This window comes from Gymnodraco acuticeps, unplaced genomic scaffold (assembly GCF_902827175.1).
Source record: "Gymnodraco acuticeps unplaced genomic scaffold, fGymAcu1.1, whole genome shotgun sequence".
In the NCBI taxonomy this organism is placed as follows: Eukaryota; Metazoa; Chordata; class Actinopteri; order Perciformes; family Bathydraconidae; genus Gymnodraco; species Gymnodraco acuticeps.
In genome coordinates, this window is record NW_022990295.1 from 9134232 (window position 1) to 9143708 (window position 9477).

The following is a 9477-nucleotide window of genomic DNA, read 5'->3' on the forward strand; positions in this document are numbered from 1 at the left end:
TTTCATATGCTTGATTTGACTCGTCAAAAACCTGATGGTGTCAGTGGTGGAGCCACACTCCTGATATTGTTTCCATACTATCACCGTCTCACTTTTAAGACATTTTTTCAGGATAAAAAAGCGCTTTTTTTGGTGACATTTCTCAAACCATAGAGGTGAAGGTTATCACGTTTTCAACAAGGTTTAAGAATGAATATTCATAACATTTGAAATGCAAACATTTATTTGGATAATTTGTGCACAGATACAGAAATTGAAAATCACATTACAGGCATTTCAAAGAAGAAGTAAAGGTACAAGAGAAAGTAAATGCAGGGAGAGAAATAAAGCTGAAAGCTAATTAATCATATTCTTAATGCACTGTGTGGTGATTGGGTCACTACCACAAGCACTTCTGGTTTATATTGTTTTATTCATCCATGCATGCGACCCTCGGGATATTCATTAATTTGTATTTGAACACCCCCATCGTCACTTTGATAAACTTGGTGCAACAACTCCTTTGGCCTAAAGAGAGCAAGACAAGAAAACATGAACAAATATTAAATAATTAGCAAAAACACAATACAATATTGTAAAAACTCTCCATTACAGCTAAAAGCCCTGCATTCAAATGTATTTATCAAAAGCACTCATTATAAACAATGTGTTACTTTGTTACATGTAAGCAGTTTAATATCATGTTCGATAAACGTATTATATTTTGTGTCTCAAATCTCAAGAGAGTTCTATACTGAAGCTCTCAGACAAATGTTGGGAAGTAAAGAGGACAACACTGCTCAGTATAAAGTTAATAAAATACTGAACATATTTCAGTGTTTTATTTATGCCAATTTATACTGAGCAGTGTTGTCCTCTTTACTTCCTAACATTTGTATCTATAGTGACCTACATGACTGTGAATGAGTTTTGACAGAAATACAATTGATCCTTAAAGAGTTGTTATAATATCTGAAAAATAAATATTGTATAATGGCGGGCTGGAAACTCACTTGCAGGCTTTGGTGTTGACACAGATGGTCCGCACATCATCCGTGGTCGTGAGCTCCTCGATTAAATCTGAGAGGTGTGACTTGACAAATTTGCGGCACAACGATTTTAAGAGGCCAATCTCGTTGCAGACGGCCGTCAGCTTTGACTTCAGTTTCTAGAAGAATGCAGATTATCATTAATACTCATACCTTCCATGCACCGACTAAATCATCACCAAGCTGTCAGTGTTTTAGTGTTTTACCTCTGCTGTGGCGTTACGTCCGACCACTTTCTTCACCTTATTTAAAGCCCACTTGCACGCCCAGCACACACCTGGAAGCTGGAGGTAAAAATGACACATTGTTGTAATACTAAGCAAAGGAATGAGTGCTTAAAACAGAATTTAGTGAATGGAATTTTTTTAAAAGAGCGGTCTTTTATCAAGAACCCGTAGATGCACGGATGCATTGAAGCATTATAATGTTTATAAGTGGAGTTGGTCACTTTAACATGCAGTCAATATAATATGAAATCATTGTAATTATAAAAAAGGTCTTCAGGAAATTGTGCAAACCCCATTAACTGTTTAATTTTCACAACGGTTGTATATTACTTACACAGTGATGCATCAGTATTAACCATATCCTATGCTGTGATATATAATAATATGGGAGTCACAGGGGGTATTTTGTTATGCAGGAGTACCTTTAGTTTTTATACTTTAGGTAATTCTGTATTTGTACTTGTTTAGATTATCCTCCCCCACTCTAATGATAATCCTAACTTTATTCAGGCTTGAGTAGGCTACAATATAAAATCAGGGTTAAAGTGAAATTTAGAGCTACATAATCTACAGAGACACAGCAGGTGGGTATTTGAGCCTTTGTACATTATCTAACATTTTGTCCTCTGATAATAGTAGATTAATTGTTGACTAGCAGAAGGTTTGTAAAGCAGTCATCTTACCTTTCCAGCCTCCACAGAGATTTCCATTTCCCCCCGGCTCCTGATCATCAATGTTGACCTCAATGCTTCTGCCGTGGATTGTCCATACTGAAGAGATAATAAAAAACATGTTGAAAAGCAGTGGACATGATGATAAAGACAACGTTACAAAATCAAATAAACATCAGCACACCTGAACATGTCACCAGAATGCACACAATGAGGATCGAAGAGGTGTCCATGGCTGCCAGTGAGTGCAGATCTCTGTGTGTGTCTTTTATACTTTTAACAGCACCCCCACAGAAGGACATTTAAACCACAACAAGGCTGGTCCCATGAGGTGGTGGTTTTGTTGAGACCACCATCACAAAAAAAACATTTTCACACCTCCCACTCATCGAGACGCAGAGTTTCCAGGTAATGCACTCACTACTCACTACTCACTCGCACCCCGAAGACAAAAAAGACCGACATTAAATGTGTCATCTGTGTGAAGATCAACGTTTTTTATCTTTCAAATTGAGCCAATAATCACTGAGCAGTTCATGCGTGCTGCCCTCAATGCAGAAAGGTGATGTTGAGCTTGAAGCCTTGAATTATTTGGTTGTAAAAAAGACAAGGATATTTGGATCTTTTCCGTTTTTATTTTTATTTGATTTTTATTTCCGTTTTTATTTTATTTATAACCTATTAAGCCCGAAAGTCCCCACCGGCGGGGACCCTGTTTTTTTTTTCACGACACTGTGTCTCAGCAGGGCATCTTAATATTTAAAAACCTATTAATGTGTTATATCAGATTAACGAGAACAATCTCAGCTAACTGACGATACGAACCATTTTTACCGAAACAAAACACAAGTCTCACAAGAAGCGTTAGCCCTTAGCTAAAACGGGCAGATGCTACTTCCGGTGCTAACTACGATCTTTAAAACTTAATATTTTCTGCACAAACTACATATCATCTGAAAGCTGATACGCCACAGATTATCTTGTTATAAGTATCATCACTGTAGGACACAAACTCACTGAGCTAGCAGCCAGAACAGAGAAGAAAAAAAACAACAGTTTTGAAAACCATAACAATAATTATGTCTTACCGTTGCTGTTTTGTGATCAAAGCTCTTGTTAAAGGGAATAAAAACGCTGTTTAAGGTTAATCCAATGTCTCTTAGTCACTTTAGAATTGTTCCTGATCATCTATCATTACATTCATGGCAGCAGAGTAGGTATACAGTTTCGCAGTCCCGAGCTAATGCTGTCTCACGTGCTGTTTACGCAAACCTCTCTCTACTTGACGTAAGTGTTTAGCGGGATTTACTAACTGTCACTCGATTATATTGGCTCTAACGGTTCAGAAAATGTGTCAATCACCCAAATCGACCAATGGGTTCCAAAGATATGATCTTGCGTAGTATAAACTACGCCCGCTCCGGCTCCATTACGTATTACGCAGCCAGAAGGGAGAGCTTCACCACCGAGCAGGTGCTAGAGATGCTAGCTGACGATAGCGGGGCTATGATCATACCAGATGACTCTTCGTCGGATGATGAAGATCTCCTCCAGCCAGACCTGGATCCAGACAGTAGTGACTCAGATGTTGAACTTCCAGCACGGGAAAGGTATGTAATCTCTCTGTTTTTATATATTACTTATGTGTTTGGTGGAACTGCGTCACAGTGCTAGCTTAGCCAAGAAGCTACAGGAATGATTAGGCAAAATGCTAAATAGTGTTACTTGTCTTTTTGGAGTTACATTTTCTAAATGAATGGCCAGTGAATGAATATATATATATATATATATGTGTTTACTTATTTATTTGGTGTAATATTATTCATTTATAGTCCAATATTATCCTTTTTATATATTACTTTTGTGTTTGGTGGAACTGCATCACAGTGTTAGCTTGGCCAACAGGAATGATTAGCCAAAATGCTAAATAGTGTTACTTGTCTTTTTGGAGTTACATTTTCTAAATGAATGGCCAGTGAATGAATATATGTGTTTACTTATTTATTTGGTGTAATATTATTCATTTATAGTCCAATATTATCCTTTTTATATATTACTTTTGTGTTTGGTGGAACTGCATCACAGTGGAGAGACAGCAAGCGCATTTTCGTGGCAAGTCTTTCCGGCATATGCCACAGAGGTCGCTACTCTGTGGTAGCTGTGGCAAGTTCTTCCGGCATATGCCACAGATGCCACAACTTGCCGAGGCATCTGCCGCTGCTCAACGGGAGTTGCCACAAGATGCCAGAGTAAGAGAAGGTTTACGGTAGCTGCCACTCGCCTTTCGTGGCAAATGCTGCTATTTAAACCCGTATTTATCGTGTAAAATGTCGCTGTTTTGGCATGACTTTATCGAACTGATCTGTACACTGGACTGAATACCTATAGTGATGATTCAATGTAATACAATGATTTTTATAGTCTGGTACCTGAAAAAGGTCAAATGTCACTTGTTTTGCCTCAATCTTGATACAGGGTACTTATTATGTTATACTTTGGATTCCTAAAGCTTTTAGGCTACTAACCCATCATTCAAGGTTGGTGTTACGTTCCCTTCTAAATCTAGGGGGTACAAAGGGAAGTAACAACACACCAGGATGACAAAAAGGAGAGAAAACCGATCTCTGAGTAACGAACCAGTCGTTTAATGAACAAAACATGAACACGGCTCACCAGCCAACTTGCAAAACAACTCTAGCAACAAAACTATATACTGGAGACATGGACACCACGCTGCACACATCCAGCCCGGGGAGAGAGAGACAGCAACCTTCCTCCTGTCCTATATGGAGGCCCTGATTGAGGATTGGGAGCACCTGGGGAGAGGCTGCACCTGGGGACAATCAGGCTGCACCTGGGGAGTCAGAGGGAGAGAGAGAAAAACACACACACGACCACACAAACACTACGGCACGTAACAGTTGGTCTTCACTATAAGTAATGGGTTTTCTTTAGGCGGAGACAAGAATTTAAATTGTTTTGCTATGTTCCATCTGAATTTACTCTGACACAGAAAAATCTATATTGATTTTGACACTTCTACATCCAACTCACAGATGTAACCTTGCTTTTGATAACAACAATTATTCATATAAACCTTTTAGAAGTGAAGTTATAGTCATTTGTTCTGGGAATGTCATTTTCGAGGCTGAAACCTGAAAAACAGGCTCGGGGTTTAACAGGTTAAAAGAGGACTTTTTTTATTCCAGCCCATTTTCAGGTTCATATTTGTATTTTGTGTCTCTACTGTGACATGTCTCCATGCTTTATTGTTCAAAAAGGTCTATTTTTCTCATGCTGCCTCTTTTCACCCTCTGTCTGAAACCAGAGCCCAGTCTGCTCTGATTGGTTAGCTGGCTCTGTTGTGAGTGGTCAACCGCTTAGAGATGTCCCGCCCCTTAGCCTATCGCATACAAGGTGTTGGAGCACTAGCACTATTTCTTAATGCTCTTAATGTTGTTCATTTTTGTAAAACACTATGAATTGCCTTGTGTTGAAAGGAGCTGTATAAATAAACTCTCCTTGCCTAGCCAATAGAGCAAGCGTTACATAGTGATGTCATTATGATACTGAACTATACAAAGACATCCAATTGAGGCGTTTCAGGCAGGGGTGTGGAAGAGAAACTCCAGCTGGAGGGAATTTGGTGGTTTTAAACTTTGCTGACCATTTACATGCACTAAAACCTATAACACACAACAAGAAAGGAGAAACACTAAAAAGCCTAATAGGGCCTCTTTAAACGTGTGACCACCCAATGGACTGTAGATGGAAATTCCTTCCAAGCTAAATGCTACATTACAATAAATGGTAACATTTAAGTTTAATATGTTACATGGTCTCTTACAAATAAAATAAAAGAGAGGTGTGTTACTTATTACCAAATAAGATAGATAACAGTCAGTAAAACAATGGCATGGTAATACAGCGTTTCTGTGTGTGTGTGTGTGTGTGTGTGTGTGTGTGTGTGTGTGTGTGTGTGTGTGTGTGTGTGTGTGTGTGTGTGTGTGTGTGTGTGTGTGTGTGTGTGTGTGTGTGTGTGTGTGTGTGTGTGTGTGTGTGTGTGTGTGTGGTGTGTGTGTGTGTGTGTGTGTGTGTGTGTGTGTGTGTGTGTGTGTGTGTGTGTGTGTGTGTGTGTGTGTGTGTTGTGTGTGTGTGTGTGTGTGTTGTGTGTGTGTGTGTGTGTGTGTGTGTGTGTGTGTGTGTGTGTGTGTGTGTGTGTGTGTGTGTGTGTGTGTGTGTGTGTGTGTGTGTGTGTGTGTGTGTGTGTTGTGTGTGTGTCGCCTCAACTCTTATTTGAACTAGAATGGAAATCCTCCTCCTCAGTCTGGAGGTCCAGAAACGTACACAAGTTAAACAACCGCTGAAATGAAATGTGTCTCGTAAATATTTAAAACAAAAAGGGAAAATGTATGTTGCATTCTTACGAGCATGAGATGCACATTGCTGATTGCTGATGAGTCATTGATGTATCATCAGCTTCACCTTCTGTGGCTTTTTATAATTTGCATGCCTCTCAAACGCACATATTAGCACCGCACGTGGCATTTCCCCTGCTAAAGTCAGACACTGAATTTAAAAAGAATGTCTTACAAAACACGTGAAAGTATTTCAAATGTACTTCTTAAAAGAAACAAGCGCAGATGTGTTTTATTTTACAACACAATAAACCAGTTAACCTACAGACAAACATTTATTAACTTAATGTATTTAGTTTAGTCCTAATATGTATGTAATTGCTGCAGGGGCCTGGCAGCTTTTTTAGGGATATGTAGACAACAAGTTTATAGAAAGTGACCTCTTGTCCATTTATTTATTTACCATTTAATATATCGATAAATTCATCAAGTTATATTTGTTTCAAATATATTGTTTTTATTGTTCCCCTTTTAGAGAGATTTAAAAAAGATTGAAGATACTGAAGATTTATTGCATAATGAACATGCAATGGGCTTCAACTTTAATGACTCAATATTTATTTTCCCCTTCTTGTTTTCACATATTAGTAGTTGTTTTTTCCTTGACATAAAGACTTCCCTTACTGGCAAAAGTGTGTCATAGTGTTAAAAGCAGCCTTATGGAAAACACTATGACACTTATTTGAGAAAAAAAACGACATTCATCAAATTCCAATGTAACTGTGTTTGGTTATTATTGAAAAACCCAAGAAGCTGCAATATAAAGAACACAATGTTGAATGAGTGTTAATCCTTCCAATAATACGTGACCTGTTTTTACACCTTTCTTATTGTGAGACTGAATCGAGCACTATCCCCTTCCTGCTTCAACTACTGAGACCATATTTAACACCCGCAGTTCATCTTCTAACTCCTTTGCACGCACAACATGAAAAATGTAAAAAAAGAAAGTAGGACCTGATTGTTTGAATAGGTGGATAGATATGTACTGTGAGTCTTTCTTTAATGTAAACCATGTACCTTAAAAACGTATAAACCCCCAAAGTTCCTTCATCATGTTACTTAATTTGGCATTTATTGATTTTTGATGTGCTTTAATGTAAATTGAGTTGTGCATCCAGGGCAACATTGGACTCTTGCTCTGGTCTCTCCTACTCCTGAAGGTACCAGCTAGTTGTTAACTGTGTCTTTCTGGTGTTTGGTGATGAGCAGGTATTGTAGGGTACAGGGTTTTTTTTTTTTTTTACTGAAATCTGTTCTTTCCTGCATCTCAAAATGACACAAGAGTTGAGAAAGTGAACCAAACGGTAGCAAAAAAACAAAACAAAGTGATGCCATAAAGCTCTGTAGAGCCGAGCGAAAGTGCGTTGTGTGATAATAATCAATTTGTAACAAACAATCATAATGTTCTTACACTCAAACATATTAATTTAAACCATTGCTCAAAACATTAACATAGTACAGCTTTAAGTTGAGCATTTTCTGATTAGTTTTTTGTAAGAGAGCTTAATATGAATGGTGGACCAAGGTAAAAGTGTGCCACTCATTTGAGACACAGTGTGAATACAGCTCAGTCAGTTCCACCCAGTTGGTGGATGTTGCTGCTACTCTAACAAACCAACAGGTGGAGCTAGAGTCTCGTCGGTATCCTGCAGTGACGCTGGTTGTGTGTCATCACACAGACACACTACAGGAAAATGGGCAGTCATTAAGTGTCTGTGAGTGTCTCCACTTCTATACTTAGGCTTCCAGAGACAATTTAAACATGCAGGCAGATGCTAAATGGAGCTGCTGAAGCCTCTGAGGTCTGACGTCTGAAGCAGTCCCTCATGGTGGACTGTGCAGATGGTCTGGTCAGATGGTCCGGCACATCAAATGGGGATAAATCATGATCAAATGAAACATCAGTTTACAGTTAAGGTGTGTTAGTAATACATATTTTACTTAATGAAGTAAAAAAACTAAGCCAAATACTCTGTTTTCACTGCATAGCCCACTGTGACACTCTTACAATGAGCTGCAACTACACAGTAAATTTCTCTGAGTAAAATTGACTCAAATTGAAGAAAATGTTACTCTAAAAATATTACATTTGGTCCCAACCTATATAGAGTAAAATGTACTCTTTGTTCAGAGTTGCATTTTTAGAGTTCATTTTACTCTATTATGTGCTTAGATTTGACTCTGCTTAATGGTTATTTACTCTATGTAGTGTATATTAAAAACAACTCTACTGCCATTTTACTCCCAATCGAACGTCATTTCACTCCAAATAGAAGGTAATTTTACTCCAAATAGAAGGTAATTTTACTCCCAATAGAAGGTAATTTTACTCCAACTAGAAGGTAATTTTACTCCCAATAGAAGGTAATTTTACTCCCAATAGAAGGTAATTTTACTCCCAATAGAAGGTAATGTTACTCCAAATAGAAGGTAATTTTACTCCCAATAGAAGGTAATTTTACTCCCAATAGAAGGTAATTTTACTCAGAATAGAATAAATGAACCATAATGATCTTTATAATAAAAAAGTTCAATAAACCAAAGTGCTTAAGTAACACGAGTGGGCGTGTGTGATGCTGACCATTGAGCGGCCCGACCAAGCAAGCAGGCAGAGAGTTAAAATACAACCCGGTGTGGGCATTTATTCATCGCTGTGGTTCATGATACACAGCCTCAATATGACTGTCTCACATGAACACAGTCACCAGCAACAAGGACCTCACACACACTAACAGGAAAACAGAACCTAAATACACACAGGACTAATCAAACCAACAAAACACAGGTGAGGAGGGAGGAGAAAACACAGGGGCACCAGGTGAACAGAATCACCAGCAACAGACAAGACGGGAGGGGGAACACTTTTCAAACTACAACAGGAAACAGAGACAGACAAACTAAAACATAGACAGATCGTGACAAATAGATGCATAAATGACATAGATTCACATGCTTCCTGTGCAATGTTTTAGCGTGGAACAAAGTAATATACTTCGCCAAAAATTAAGCTATATAATATAAGACACCGAGATCTACGCCCCCAGAGATCACCTCCGTTACAGCGTGGTCATGGTTTGACTCAATCAATCAATCAATCAATCAATCAATCAATGTTTATTTATATAGCCCA

The 9477-nt window shown here is 38.4% G+C and overlaps 1 pseudogene; it reads right to left on the minus strand.

The window, feature by feature from the left end:
• Nucleotides 1-205: 205 nt before the first annotated feature.
• Nucleotides 206-2174, minus strand: LOC117550168 (annotated as a pseudogene).
• Nucleotides 2175-9477: the final 7303 nt, after the last annotated feature.